The 16,245-nt window shown below is 43.2% G+C and overlaps 1 long non-coding RNA gene across 3 annotated transcripts in view; it reads left to right on the top strand.

The window, feature by feature from the left end:
• Window positions 1-11,395, top strand: part of LOC110357430 (uncharacterized) — a 51,780-nt gene extending 40,385 nt beyond the window's left edge. For all 3 annotated transcript variants that reach the window (XR_002411088.2, XR_010475629.1, XR_002411089.2), the window contains one exon: window positions 2,269-11,395. This is a non-coding gene — a long non-coding RNA (uncharacterized LOC110357430). The remainder of the gene's footprint in view (window positions 1-2,268) is intronic.
• The last annotated feature ends 4,850 nt before the right edge of the window (window positions 11,396-16,245 follow it).

The following is a 16,245-nucleotide window of genomic DNA, read 5'->3' as shown; positions in this document are numbered from 1 at the left end:
GCTCATCATTTGTGCTCATTGGCTCCCTGTGACTTCACTTGTACAGCTACAATAATTATACATCATTTTTCTCTGGCTAAGGAAATGCTGCACAAGTCTGCAGTGTTTCATGGACAGATGATGCAGGCTGCAAAATGTCAAAAAGATTGTATCTCCTCAGGCCAGGAACTGTTTTACCCTCTACTTGTTTTGAATTAATGACATTTGCAGTGATTCTGAGTGCCATGAAGTCAGCTTCCTTGATGTGAAGTGACCACAGAGCATCCCATCCCTTTTGCCTTTCCCTAAATGACTGTATACAGGGGAGGGCAATGGGAATCAGGCTCTGTACATCGCTACCTCAAAATGTTATTCCTGCTGCCCCCACCCCTTTTTAAAGCATTTGTGCTTTCGCAGCAGTTGTTGCAGTACCACATGGCAGAAGAAGGTGGCACAGGGGGATGAGGAATCAGAGACACGTTCGTGAGAAAAGCTGCTGGAGTTGTTTGGACACTGCTTCTCCTGTGCTGCCACTGGGCCCCACTGTAAACTTCATCAAAACAAAGTGGCACCATTCAAGTGTAAACCAAGAACAGCAGAATAAAATTTAGATTGTGTAGAAGTGCACACAGAACCTGAGTTTTCCTATAAATCCAAACACCAGTCTGCAAACTGAGTTTTCCACTGGTATGCTGGGGGCCTTCAGCAAGGACAGGAAAGTCATTTGATCCATACAGAAGCTAAATCCCCCTATCCATACAAATGTGTGTATTGTTAATGAGCTGCAGGCGTGATTGGAGGGGGAATGTACTCCCCAGCTTACTTGAGGAGATAGTGTTTAGTTATTGTTATGAATGGTCTCTGCAATGTGTAGTTGAAGCCAAGCTGGGGCATAAAGCCAAAAGAAAGGGGGAAAATACTTAAAACAGTTTGCCAGTAGCTTAGCAGCTGTCAACTAGTTGTTCCAGGAAGATATAAATATATAAGATTAATGATACCCAGCTGCAGGACACACTTAGGTATACTAGATACGTTATATTAACACATGGGCCACAAACAAATTAGTCTTTAGCAGACAGAATTTGGCTCAGGTTCATTCCCTTGCTAAAGGACCCTAGAATAGTTCAGAGCCTTCTTAAAATGAAAATTCATATCTTGTTATAAATCACTTTTATTTTGGAATATTTGTTAGGAAAACATTTTACTGCTTCCAGTGTTTGCCTCAAATTAACTGGCAGCTTGGACACACACACATTTAGTGTCTGAATGAAGTGAGATTGTACTGAAACAGGTCCTCACTCTCTGAATTAAAATACTTTTACATATCCTCTCTTATCCAATGGCTTAATTTGTTCCCGGTTGCTAGTCCTATTAGGGGGCTCTATGGAGAGCCTGTGTTAGTCTGCTCTTAGAAATTTGTAGAGATTCATCTGAAAATCAGCCTAATTGGAGTGGTTCATTGCTGATCCTTCCTGTGCCAATGTGCTGAGCTCTGATGTGCATTAAATCGCTGTGTCAGATAAAATGCACTTGGGATTAATTCATGTTAAAGGTAGTCTTTTATCTGATCATGTAAATTTTGCTCTGTAAGGACTGTTTCTGATGGCTCTTTTCATCACCCAGGCAAAAGGATGTTGCTTACACCTTTAGGTGAAGGCATGTGTATCAATGACACTTGGTGTTTGCTTTGTCAGAGCATCTAAGCAAATAGATTCACAGGTTACTGGTTGCACCTGGGGCTGCAGGCAGGGCTGGGGTCCCTGTAACACCACTAAAACCTTTCTGCTTCCTTCTCCCTCATGGGCTGGGGATGAGCAAGACCATGTGGCTCATCACAGCTGAAGACAAACAGTTTAAATACCACAGTCGCTGAGTGCAGGTTCTTCTCCCAAAGTGTGAAACCATTTCAGATGGCCTCTTCTAGGAAACCATGGTGTGCTTGTGGACATTTAATATATGGAAAGAAAAGAAAAAATAGTTAAATTAATTAAATAATCAGCTGAGTCTGAGTTAGGTGCTGGGAGCTATCAGTTGAGCCAGGGAAAAGTGCCTGCACCCTGCAGGGGCAGTGTGTCCAGCCTTCTCATCATCACATCCAGAAAAAAGGAAAGAAGCGTTTCATTTCAAACACTTTTACAAGTGCAGTTATTCTAGCTTTTATCCTGCTTCTGTTCTGTTTTTTTTTTTCTGGAAACATAGCACAATTTTTGTCATTTCAGCTGTATGTTAGTAGGTGGCAGTCTCAATCAAGTTTTGAAACACAGTGAAATTTTTCTCCTTTCTTTCTAGGTGGGCCATGGAAATGTTGCAAACCTTCTCCTGGTAGGGATGGGCCACCTGGGTGTGGAAGGAGCTGTGGTGTCACTTTTCTATAGCAACGTATATATCCTGCACTGGCAACAAACCTCACATGAGAACATTTTCCTCTGTGATCTCATTTCCTTCTGGAATGAGACTTAACCATACCTGTGAAGATTGGCCTCACTAAGCAAGGTGATCAACTGGTTTCAGACTTTAATACTCTTCTGCAGTAATGAAGCAAATGGTGCAGTTTGAATGGTGTAATTACCCTGACACCCAAAGGGACCATTTGCACCTGCAGCCGCTCATGTTAGAGCTCTGCCAGAAAATATCATTGAGTGACTGTCCAGACTTAAGAGGAAAGGGGGACGCAGGGCTGTGGGAGACCTGGCTTTCCCAGCTGTCCCACTGGCTTACAGCCAACAAGGTCTGATTTTACTACACCAACTTTCCAGAAGTAAAATGTTACCTTAGTAAAATAGTATCGACCCTTGAGATACATTTGTCCCTGTAGCCTCAACTCGTGGGCAGCAGGGACATCCTGCCTCTGCTGAGTAGGTTGTTCTTCCAGCATAGCAGTGGTGCTAATGGGGACACCTTAGCCTCTCTTTTGAGGAAAAGCTGTCTGAAATGCTGTTGTACTGTTGGTGTAGGCTGGGCACACTCTGGGATGCCTCCACTTGGGACATGTTGAGGGGATGCTGGAAAATGCCGCCCTCCTTGGAGAGTCCTGGACAGTGGGTGGCTCAAACCTGGGCAGCTCTGAGCATCTCAGTGGATTTTTAAGAGACCTGGTGAAGCTGAAGGTCACACAGAGAGGTGACATTGCCAGGGCTAAGGTGTAAATGGTGATTTTTAGCTGCAATTACTCCCATTCCATCTGAACCCTTCTTACAGGCACCTTGCTGGTTCTGGCTGAGTCTGCCATCTCGTCTTTCAAAGATGAATAAAAGCATTTCACGACTTCCTAGGACAATCCCCGGTTATTCTTTAGTGGGACTGTGGACTTAGCCCTTGGGCTGCTCTGAAAACAGAGCACACCGGTGCAAGAGCACCTCTCCCTTGGAAGAAGCTTTATGGTGGGGAAAGACTCATCTGGGAGAGCAAAATCCAGTTCTTGAATTACTATCCTGAAAGAAAGATGAGCTGTTTAGCATGGACTAAAACGTTCACCCAGAGAGGTTTGAAACCTCTGGAAGAATTTTGGGAGTTGATGCTGCTGGGGGTCTCCAGGGAGAGGAGATATATAGGCACGTATAGGTGTGCCTGGGTCAGGAGGTGCCTGAAGTGTGCCTACTGTTGGCTTCACCATGGCAATTTAGAGATATAGTTCCCTCAGAGAGGTGGAGCTAAAATGCTGTGAGTAGAGGAGTGAGCAGGAAGAGCAGCTGTGTGTGCTGGCAGGGGTGGCACAAGTGATAAGCCCCATGATGCTGCCCTTGGTCATGGGAGAGGGGAGGGAAGAACGATGCCTGTGGCTGCCTGTGTCTCCATGCAGGAGCCCTCAGACACTTGTGGAGCTTTTCAGGTCTTCTCTTGCTTCCTTGGAGGCACTCAGCTGACTCACTTCTCATGTCTGGCCTGTCTGATTCGATCTGCAGCTCTGGAGAAAGAAATGGGAGGTCTCCCTGACCTGGGTTGAAAGCCTTTATGTTTCTTCTTGGATTCTTTCCAAGCCTGATTTGTCTGTATCAATAGACAGGTCACCTTTCTTTGCCTTCAAACTTGATGGCTTTACATTTATCATCACAGTATATCTCTTAAAAGTTAGCCAAGAGGGATGACTTGCATGTGAGTATACCAAAGAAGGATATTTTTAAAGTAATCATCTTCATTACAGATAAATGAAATAGAAAGCGGGTGACAGATAGTACATTTCTTTCTGAGAGACTTCAAGTAACTGGAATATCACTCCATTAAACTGGACTGAATATTATAATATTCATCCAGTGAACTGGAGAGAAGCACTATTTTCAGCCTAACATTAATCTAAATGGACACTTTCCTCAAGTTTTAAATTATTTATTCCTTTGCTATCTTGCAAGTCCAAGATAACCGTGGTTTTAAGAACAGCTTTGATCCACTTCATGAAGGAAAGGTTTTGGCTATGAAGAGATCAGCCAGAACTGCTCTGTGGTGTACCTGTGACACAGCAGAGAAGCTGGTCCTGCTCCACACAGAGGGGGAACAACAGAGCTGATTTGTTAAGTGTGCAGCTGATGCGGTGTGCAGGGGGAAGGCAGCCTGGGAGTCATTTGAGATGTTGTTTTCATGCCTCTTAATAGAGGCTCAGACAACAACAGACAGTTGCCACAGGGCTGTTAATAAAGGTTTCAAGTCATGAGGGATGTCTTGCCTGGCCTTTGCTCCTTGGACAGCATGAAGGTGGTACTCCTGACCTACTCCTAAGTTCCCCCGTCCTCAGGTGGAGTAGCTGCTTTGTGGGTTTTGTCCTTAACCATCTCCTGAAGAATTTTGTGCCATCCTCTGGCTGCCACAAAAACTGGAGTGAGGACAAGGTATAATAGTAATGGGCAAATGAGCAAAACAGAAAGTTATGAATTTTTCCATGTTGGGTAAATGCACACTTAATTGCCGCTATGCTCATGTGTAGTCTCACCTTGCACTGTACCTCAAAACTCATCTCACTCCATGGGATTGCTGGCAGCTACTGGATCTTGGGGAGAGGCAGATTGCAGATGTCCTCTCAGAAGGAGGCACCTACTTCTGGAAAAGAAGCAGAAGACTTGGGAGGAATAAGGACTCCACTGTTAGTTTCTGCCTTGCTATCTTTGTTTTGGGAGACAGGTACAGGAAACGTTTCCAACATAAACATTTTAATTGGAGTGTCTTCTGGCTCTTCTCAGCCATCAACAGATTGTGTGTGTGTGTAGCATGACTGTTTACAACTTTTCAAAGTGGGAAAAACTGATTTCAGGTGTGTGTTCCCCTAGCCCCAAGAATTTTACTTTACAATAGAGTGTGGTGCCTTTAGCAAAACAATCAGGTTACTGGTCTGGCACCATTGAGCAAACAGCAACAGTGCAACCTTCTCTGTGGTACCACAGAAATCTGGTGTTCCTCTCTACTGAGCACTGTATCATAGATTTTTTAAATGATGATGCGGGGAGGTAGGAGCAGAAGAACCCCTTGTGCAATGAGATCAATGCAGGGACGGAAACTCTTGACTTGGTGGAGAGACTGACCTGCACTGGGAAATCACTCCTACGGACCTGGACTGAGATATTGGCTCTGTACAACCCCAAGTGTGCGAACGCTCCAGGCTGTACAACAGCAGCTTCTGCATGGCTTTGAGTCAGTGCCCAGTTTGTGCCGTCTGAGATAACACACGGTCAGAATTTATGGCCATGATGCAAGAATTGGGTGGTAAAAGTTTTATGGACTTCTTGTAGGAGCCAGGGGAATAGGGTAACTGTAAATCTTGAAGGCAATGTCTGCAGCCTTCGAAAGGGAGAGTGTGTCAGTGATTTCAGTGCACTGATTTCTTTTTACACCAGTAACTATGCCTGCAGCATACAAATCCACCCTGCATCTGACAGGCTCCTAAATCCCATCTATGGCTGTGCCATATCCTGTGCAATTGCTAATGATCCACAAGATGGCACTTGGTCCTTGTGTTACTCTGAATTTGCTTTTTCCTCTGCTCCAACTTGTTAGATGCCACAGAGGTCTGGGTGTTATTCTTTACATTCTGAGTTAATCCTTTTATTTTTTTATGTTGCTGTTAATCTGGAAAAATGGTAATGCTAAAATGTTCTGAAAGCAATTAATGGAATATTTTCTGCTGTAACCCACATTTAGTGTTACAGTTATTTGTAAAAGAGAGAACCCTTTGGGAAAACATGCACCTTAGATGTAAATATTTCAATGACATCTAATTGGATTTTGCAAAAAAACTTCCCAGCACTTTAACTTTCTGCTGTAGTATTTGGCCTTATCAATGTGTATGATTACAGCAGTGTATAAATCCAGAGTGACAGAGAATCATTCCAAGCCACTGAAAGCTCCATCAGGAAAAGCTCAGCAGAGAGTTGCTGCTGACTCCGTTACAGAGTGGAGAGCACCCTGGGGTGATGGGGACAGTCCTCTGTACTGTGAGACCTAAAAATGAATCCCAGCAGATACACAAGTGAGTATTTGCATCTGAGACTTCAAAATACATTTTCTTCATACTCACAGGGAGCTACAACAGGGAAAAGCAGTTTATCTTCATGGCAGTCCTGGCCTCTTGCAAGCCATCTTATAGCCCAACATCAGGCTTCTGGCCTTCAATGCAATGTCCTTGCAACTTTTCCTGCTGTTTGTTCCATCTGTTTGACAACTGCTTCTTCTTGCTGAAAGGCTACAGTAACAGAGTCAATTCTTGTCTTGCTGTTGCGTTGGACTGCACATTCCAGATTTACACAGTAAGTTTGTTCACGGGCAACTTTTCAATGCCCTGGCTGTTGAACAAAGGTCTCTTCTCTTTGTCCTTGATTTAGTTGGGCTTTTAATACAGTTCTCTGTCGTTTCAGAATTTCTTTTTAGGAATTTTCAGTATAATGAATGAACTGGTGAACCTTCTGTGGAAAAAAAATGGTGTTTAAACTTGATAGATGTCACTGACACATCTGTCTTCACTTTTCCAAGTGGCTCTATCCATACTGGTGCACTTTTATTCCCCTTCCTGCAGGCCCTCCAGCAGGAGTATTAGATTCTGCTCATGTGTTTCCCAACCAAGTGAATTTCTCAGTTGTAAATGACAATATTGGCTGTGGGATACAGCAGTCCACCTTCCATTCTTGGTGATGTCTGTCTCTGTGAGAGACAATGAGATTACTCTAGATTGAAATCGAAGCTTTCTGTCTTACACAACAGTGTTTTTATTGAAACTGTAAATCTGCAAAATGTTTTGGAGTTGCCAAAATGACTTGTGCTGTTTTTCATTTCAATTCAGACCAACAAACTCAAATGCCACTTTGACTGTATTGTGAAGTTTTAACTTCTAACACTTCTCTTCCATTTCAATTGGGAAATTTCATACTATAGGTTTAAAAATACTTTATTTCATTTGAAATATTGTGAGTTTTCTGAAAAAAAGAGATACTCTTCAGTCTGCCAGAACAGTCTTTCTCCTCCTTGGAAACTGCATTTGCCCTTCTCCATGTTGAATTTCTGAAAAACTGTGCTCTTGCCTGGAGTTAGTGTGCTGATTTGATCATAGCTCCAAAGTCTGCTTTTCCTGCCCATTCTCTTTGAGAACAGCATAAGCCCCAAGGTAGGGTTTTGCATTTTGCGCCTGTAATGTGGCCTGTGCAGGCAGATTTATTTGCTCAGCAGAGCATTCGCACTAAATGATACCAACAATGTTAAGTAATGAACTTTGCTAATACATGTTGATGAATTTCAAAGACCAGTCAAACCAAAAAGAGCACAAAGTAGTGTCGTATAAATATTTAATGTAAACTTATGGATTACATTGTTCTGGAGGCTGCTATCAGAGCCACTTTGAAACCACATGTGGCTCATGATAGCAAGACAGAGCCAGTTTCAGCCAGAGATGAGTTCAGACTCCTCTAATAAACCCCCCTCCAGGGATCACTTTGAAGGGGTAAAATTTTATGAGTAGCTAAAAAATCATAGTTCTGTAGTCAACAATAAGCACCATTGTATTTCTTTTCTGCCCTAATGAAAGGGACAGGATATGTATTTTTAGTACCCTCCTCCAAAATGAAGGCAAGATGACATGGTTTTGAGAGAAAAATGACAAATGAAGCAAAGTGTTCATGGGGAAAGAGAGTCTTTGTAGCTGGCATTGGTCTCCAGATGCTCGTAGAGCAGTGGATTTGGAAGGCAACTCTTCGTACCAGCTGCTGTCAGTGACGTGCGCCTGGGCTGGAGCAGCCGCTGCTCGGCTCCATGTTACACAAACGGATCAATCTCCCTGTGTGCTGTGTGCACTGGAGAGAACAGCATGTCCTGCCCTTGGGTTTTATGAGCTTGTGCTGTTGGCACGGCCATGCAGCCTCCACCCACTGCTAAGTGCGGTAAGTGCCTGCTTGTCTTTGCTCTTGTTCCCTGACTCTCTGCTTCTATCTTCCCATTTCAGTAAATGGATGCAAAGTGAGGTCCAGGGGCAACCTTGGTGGCTGTGCAACCTTGGTGGAGGTGATCTGTGGCCAGGAGTTTCCCACAGATTAAAGAGAGGCTGGTGGAAGACAGCACAGGACAAGAGAGCATTTGAAGGGGGAGAGGAGAGGATGAAGAAGTTCTATAGCCGTTAGAAAAGGGTCTAAGTGGCCCATCAACTTAACTGAAATCAGTGGTAGAGACTGTTTCTAGCACTTACCACTTCTTCAGATGTTTTCACTCAGTAATATCAGATCACTGGAGCTGTGCCCAGTCTGCAGGTGGGGATGCTGAAACAGAGAAGGGCAGAGGCACTGTGGAAGCCAGGAATACAGCTTCTGCCCGCCGACTCCTGTTGCATCCCCCCTTGTCAGCCAGGGAACACATTCAAGAGCAGAAGGTTTCCTGCATGGAAGTCAGGGCTGTGTCTAATGTGGCTCCATAATTGAATTTATATTCATGTAACCAATTGGAAGCACTTGGTGAGAGTATCTCTGCATCTATAAACCCTCCCTCAATAAGAAAGAACTCTAATCTCTTTAGGGTCCCAGATCCCTTTCTCCATGGGGGTGCACCCCACGCCCATCTGCAGCACAAGTCTCCAGCATCACAAGAAGGTTCTCCCAGGTTGGCCTCACCAGTTCATGACTGGCATTGACTTGGCCTACTGAATGTGTGTCATGCATCTTGTACAAACATTTTAGTGGGAAAAAGTTAAAATCAGCAATTTTCAGTCAAAGGAGTCTTAAGCAATTGCAACAATGGCAACTTAGAATCTGTATTTCCAGAAAGTTTTATAACGGTGGAGACATCTGTGTTTTGCACTGTACTGGGTTTTATTTTCAATCATTTTTCTCATTAAAAAAAAAAAAAAAAAGTGTATATCTCATTATGTCTTCATATCTGAGCCAGCATTTAATTCTCTGGTTGCATATGGTCGGTACAGCATGTGCCATTACACCCACCAAAATAATGAAATGACAGTTCCCTTTGCAAAGTGGAAGACCAGAAATAACTTTCTGCTGAGAGATGCTATTAATTTTTCTCACTCTTATCCATCCTGTCCCCCCCCCTTTCCCAAAAGTGAATAGCTAAGTGGCCATGATTCAGATCTCAGAAAGTGTTTTCTGATGAGTCCATGATTTTTCATATAAGGGCTGCACTGCAGCTTTGATATTTATGGTATATTATACCCATGTAAGAATAATTTTAAAAGGCTATGAGAGCTGACTGCCTCTTGTTTTTATGTGTTATTTATTGGCCTCTTACTTTTTCCTTTATGCCACAGAATTTTTTTAATCTTTCCCCTTGATGTGAAAAAGTAATAGGCCTAATAACATAATTCACATTGGGAATTCTCATGCTTCCCTGTGCAGGCAGCCGGGATCCAAACAGGCTGTGTCCAGCTGGTCCCTGCCACTGGTCCAGGGTCTCAGCAGAGGTGGCTGCGATGCTGCAGAGCTCCATGAGGAAATCACAGCTTTATTAGTGCACCTGGATTGTTCCCAGTCTTTTTTCAAACTTTAACGCTGCTGTTCATCTTGTTTTAATATTTTTTCCCCCTTAACGTTTCCTCCACCTAAGGAAAGCTTGTCTCTTCCTCGTTCAGGAGGTGGTTTCTGAACAAGACTTAAAATCAATTTGAAAGCAATGAAAGGCAGCATCAGGGTTCTTCCATGGCTGGAAAACAGAGTGTGAAAACAGCACTTCTGGCCCAGTAACAAGGTCTGTGAGGGCCAAATAAACTCCCATTAGCCCAGGGCAATAAATACCCATCTGCTAAACACATGTGCAGCAAACCCCTGGCTATGCTAGTATGCAACTGTCACAGTTATTGAGGAGGTGGTTTGTGGATGGGCAGTTACCCTTCACTTAGGACTTGGGAGGATTATTTCATAAAAATATAGCATTTTTTTGTTTGTTTTTAATTTTGAGCCTCCAGTTTCTTTATTTTCCCTGTTAATTATGTCTCCTGGCATGCACTTGTAGAAGAAATCAGTCTGTTAGCTCTTGTATCAGCTGTCTTGTGCCTCTCTGATGGAAGACATAAGCGCTGCTCATCCCAAACATGACATAACACCTTTAGGGAAAGAGCTGGTGTGAAAGAACCACAGCACTGCTGCATTGTGTGCTGTGGGGCTTAGGGTGGGCAAATGGGGCACAGGGGCCCACTTTTCCATATCACTCTGTTCCTTGCACTTACAGGTCAATCAGTGTATTTTGTCAAAACTGCAGTGATCTGTTTTGTTGCCTTTATCTCCCTGATGTAGTCTAAGCACCAAATATTGCTCCTGGAGATAATAAAGGAACAGCTGTACATTCACCCCAAAGCTATCAGTTACAATTTAATAATATTTTTCCCTTATTGCTTTGTTTTTCCCCTTTCTACATGAACTCTGATGACATCCCTTTGAGCAGCTGTTTATTTCCATTGCCATTTTATCAGGTCCCCTGTTGCTTTAGAGCAATTCTTCACAGACTCATTGTGCTGATTACCCTGGGTAAGTTGGCTTATTGCTGTGCAGTTTGGGGAGGGATTGGTCTTTTTTTTTCCGAGAGGAAGGCTCAGTCGAAGGATGAATCACATGAAAAAGACACGTGCCATAAAGCCCAAAAATCGTTGCAAGCCTCATCATGCCCGTGTTGTTTATTCCAATATACTTTGGTAAGTGGATCTCAACAAGTAAGAGAACCCCAGGAAATGGGTGGGTGTTTGTTCAAAGGAAAGTAAAAGCCAAATGTGCTCTTCAATAGGGTTCACCTTTCAGGGTGTCAGTTGTTGTGATTTGTTTTCTAGACTGTCCTTGCTCTTTGAAGATACAACACTATGTTTTCTTTTCCTGATGCTGACAATGTGCTTGGGAACTTGGCCCCTAATCTGTCACTTACCTCATTTGTTACAGTCTGCAGTGACACATCCTTTTTACTTTTTCTAGCAGGTATTTTTTAAATAAAAGAAAAGGCAGACTTCTTAGCAGCAGCTTGGTTATTCATCAATATTATTAGATTCTCCCTTCCCTCTCCTGAAGCTAGGAATAGAAACGTATGAAATTACTGTGGAGGATGCGCACTTAAAACAAAGTATTGAGTAAGAAGGATATGAAAAACATGCACAGCTGTAATACAGAAAGAGGTTTTATGTGCCCGTGTAGGGGGAGTATTACATTCAATACTCAGCTGGCAGGACCCTGGCAGGGGAGAAGCTTGAGAAAGACAGGCTGGGTATACCTTGCCCCACTGCCAGAGATGGTGCTTTTGAGAAATATATTGGATATTTTCCTTGCTTCCAAAGTTGAGACATGCACAAACACAGAGAAAAGGCCTCCTTGAAATACTGGAGTGGTATTTTTGTTGCATTGGAGGTGCATGTACACCTTGCACAAGGGTGGCTGTCTGCAGACGGGGTCATGTTCCACCTGCTTTGCCCAATATGAGTCAGGGAGTGGACACAGTCACAGAAATCACTGCACTGGCAGCACCCGGGCACCAGTAGTCTGCCCAGGCAGCCAACAGCATGGAGTATCCTTCCCAGTTTGATCTTAGAGGGTGTTTGCCTGCTGGCCTAGCCTGAGGAAAGGAACTTTGCACTGGGGAGGTGCTTTCACAGTGTATTTATTGCCAGTCCCTCTTGGTCAAGTTTACCTTTGGCAACACACTATTTCAGTGGGTGACTTGAAGCAACTAAATCTGCAAGTGGGAGATACACCCAGAGTGCTGGGAGTTTGAACAAGAGCTGGTTGGAGGCAGAAGTGTCTCCATTGCACCCAGTCTTGGGGACAGGTAACTTTCCAGTAAGTGCATGTTAGCCTTGCCCCAGGCAAACACAAACCTGGGAAACTTCTGGTGGGGCAACACCTTGTCTCTCATTTAACAAGCAGAGAAGTAAAAATGCAGTGCTCTCTCCAAGCCCATCAGAACTATATACAGATGCCAGGAGTTTAACAGAGGACTACAGTAGGTGTTAAAGCTCTTGTTATCCCACCTGCAATTACAATTTGACAGATCTCAGGCATGGAGGAGAAACTGGAGAAACTGCAAAGTACAAGTACTGTACTCCAGCCAGCACAGGGAGTACAGCTTCCATCCTTCAGCTGGGGTTGCTTTGCTTTTTCACAATGTATGACATCATGGAAACACAGCTGCTATTATGTTTCTGCTGCAAAAACACATCTTGCAGATGTGGTACTGCCTAGAAAACTCCTGGGCTTCCTAGGAAGTTACTGTGTGGCTTTCGCCCACCTCTCTGGCATGGGTCACAGGGTGCTGAATGAGAAAACATGGAGCTTTTCTCTTTGGGGTTTTCACAGGCACAAGGTTCACCTGTGGTTCAGTGTTTAACTAAAACTAAGGCTGACAGCTTTTCCCTATAAATTAAATTAATGAGATGTTTGAACTACTGCTAAATTGTTTGTGCAGATCTTTGCTGCTTGATATTGTCCTTGAGCTCCCTTCCCACGGGCACTCTCTGCAGACATGCTCACTCCCCTGCCCATGCTGGGATTACAGGAGCCATCATTACCGGTACTGTGTGTGCCAGGAGGGGTGGTCACACAGAAACTCCCTGCATCATCTAGAGATGCTCCTAAGTAAAAGTTTACTTACTAAAAAGAATAAACAAATTTAAAAATTAAATCCTGACTTTTTAATCAGACGGGATGCTTTTGCTGGTGCTAGTCTAAGGGCACTGTCCAGCAAGTGCTGCCTCGTGGTGATCACACTCTAGGCAGGTCTCACCACTTTGCCCACTTGCCCAGGCTTTTCACTTAAACCTTCTTAACTCATCCACTTCCAGCCCCTCACAGCCGTCTTGCTATAACAGCTCTCACACTCTCCACTTGTCATCACTTCCAATACTTTTAAATTAAAATGGGCTGGATTAGCAGAGGCTGGTGATTAAGTTAACAAGCTCATTTAGGTCAATATGAGATAAGAGTTATATGTAGCCAGGAGTGGTGTCTGTTTGCCTGAATTGCCAGCTGCAGGAGCTTAGTGGCTTGATTCAGTCTGGTATCAGCTCGGAGAGGTGTCAGGACTTTGATGACAATGGGAAACTTGCCTGGGGTAAGTCTGCTCCCTGAGAAGCCCTGGGAGGGTGGGTAAGGTAGGTCTTAGAGAGGAGGAAGAAATTTTTCACGATGATGGTAATAAAGTACCGGCCCAGGTTGACCAGAGAGGTGGTGGATGCCCTGATCTGGGTGAAGATGTCCCTGCTCATGGCAAGGGTGGGACTGGATGAGCTTTGAAGGTCCCTACCAACACAAACTATGAAAGTAGGCAACACATATGTGTGTTAGTGTTTCTGTCTTAAAGAAATGCAGTGCTTGGAGGAAGAGAACACCTACTGAGTGGAGCAAGCAGAACAAATTATTTAATGAATAGCAACCTTGTAGAAGACAAGCTTTTTAAGCATAGAAATTGAAGTTTTTATGATTTGGTAAAGTTCCCTGAGTGCTTCCTTTGCTGTATTTGTGCTGAAGAAGACTTTTCTTCAGTATGGCACAATTTCCTGCAACAGAGTAAAGAGGTAGTTGTGACCTGAGAGCTGTGGTTGTCCAGCTGAGGAGGAGAGAGAGTACATTAGCTTTTTGTTGCATGAAAATTAATCTGAGCAAATATCACTGTCAGAGAAGTTAATAGCTGTAAAACAGAGAAGAAAGCAAAATGCAGGTAGTGAGGCTGTTTTATAATACATGCATATCTTAAGAGGATCTGATCTCTAGGAACCATGTATCTCAGTGCTGTTTGAAGCAAAATCTGTGATTTGCAGTAAAAATTGTGTTTGTTTTAAAATATTTCAGTTTTCATTCCTATCTTCTTCCATACTGTTTGCACCATATCTCCATTACAGTTCAGGATAGATGCAGGAAATGTTGAGTAAGTGCTTGCCCCTTTTTTTCACACTCCTCTCCCAAAGGAACACATTGTAAGCCTGAAGTGCAGGTAGAGTGAGCATCAGTTTGCTTGCAAATGCCTCTGAATGGTTACTATACTCTATTCCACTAAGGGTAAAATTCTTGTAAGGAGAAAAAGCCATGACTATTGCTCAAATAAACACAGTCCCTCTTGGGCCACAGTTATGTTATAACTTACAAAAGTTATGCTGAACAGCAAATTGTCAAAGAAGAAAAAATTGTGACCAAGTAAAGACATTCATCTGATGGAAGAGGAGCGGCTTTCTGGCAGAATGATTTAGTATCCAAGATTCCCCAGTTCCAAAGGGCTGAAATGGGACTGAATATAGAGTTGTGTGTATTTGGTGGTCTCTTTGTCACTGATGCTCCCACCAGATCAAAGTTTCCATGGGGAATACAGATGAAGTTTTGTAACTGGGGCATTTGATGTTCTTTGGGAGAACTTAGTCCTCTGCTTCTTTCTGGATCATCAAATGAATAGTTTAGCCATTAAGTTGTTTTTAAAATAGCATCCATTTCCCTCTCTCTGGTACCATATTCTGTTTATTAGATGCAAACACAATACAGGGAGTGTTGAAATAAGCAAATTAGAGATCTATCTAGAGCAAAATATCCTTTAATGCTGGGAGCAACTAGTGCAGAAGACAAAAATGAACAAAGGTTGGACCAGTTTCATCTGTGTGGTCCCTTTCAACCTGGTATTCTGTCATATCACATGGACATGGCAGGCGAATTGCGGAGCTCACTTGTTTAATCATTCTGCCAGAAAGCCGCTCCTCTTCCATCAGATGAATGTCTTTACTCTGTTAGGCTGAAAGTGGCTAAGAAGGGAGGAGGTGAGTAAGACAACAGGGACAAGAAGAGAAAGGCTAAGGCAGAGGAGGCTGGTTGTGATGAGGGAACAGGGGCAAGTGTGGATTAAACTTAAATAATATAGTGCATTTAGTTCGATAACTCTTTGTGTGGTTTGTCTCTACCTGGGATATCCAGTTTGAATGGCACTCCAGGATTACACGGTGTCCAGCTACTGTTTAATTATTTGCATAAGGATACTTCAGTCAGATTTTGGTAATCTCAGCATTTTGGGCTGTTGCAGTGTTTCTTTAGGATTACCGGTGAGTTTCATGTCCTTGCCTGTTTGCATTTTCAGCTGAGATTTACAGCAAACAGCAAAGAAAAATGCCAAAGGGCAACTTTTCAATTCTTAGCACAATAAAAATCTGTGCCAGGATTCATGCATATATTCATGTGGACACCTGTGTTATTGAAAAACATTTCCTTTGCTATTTGTGATGTATTTACTTGAACCATTCTGAAATTCAAGTAATGCATAATACTGAAAAGTCTCCTATGGAGCTTAGTAGGAAACACGAAACTTTATTTTGTGCTTGGAAATACTGCACTACGTATTACTTTCTATTCTCTTCAAGCACTTCCAGAAAAGAGCCTTATTCTTGGCTGGAACCTGTGCAAACCCTAGAAGGTCTCAGCAGGCCATGACCAGGGCAAAGCTGTAAAGCTTTAGGGGTTAATACTTGTTTATAAGCCATATTCCTGGGCAATTCCATTTTTGACCTGGTGCTGAACTTACCTTGAAGTCTTTTCTGGCTATTTTATATGTTCTCTCATCACCAAAACGTCTGTACATTTGCTTAACTTGTTTAATTTATAGATTAGATCTCACATCCTGGTTTCTTCTCTTTTTCAGGCGACTAGGTGAGCACCAGGTGCAAGTTACAAGTGTCTGACTCTTCCAGGGAGATATTGGCCTTGCAAGGACCTTCACTCTGTGACTTGGAGGAGGTCGTGCTTTACTACTGTGAATGTCTGACAGACTGTTAAGACAGAGAAGTACAGTAGGGAGCAATAGGACCTTTATTGTGATGTGATGTTTAGTGGGAAGTGTGGTGAGGTCCTGACTCAT

Source organism: Columba livia, chromosome 12 (genome assembly GCF_036013475.1).
Source record: "Columba livia isolate bColLiv1 breed racing homer chromosome 12, bColLiv1.pat.W.v2, whole genome shotgun sequence".
Classification (NCBI taxonomy): domain Eukaryota; kingdom Metazoa; phylum Chordata; class Aves; order Columbiformes; family Columbidae; genus Columba; species Columba livia.
This window is presented reverse-complemented; position numbering and strand designations above follow the sequence as displayed.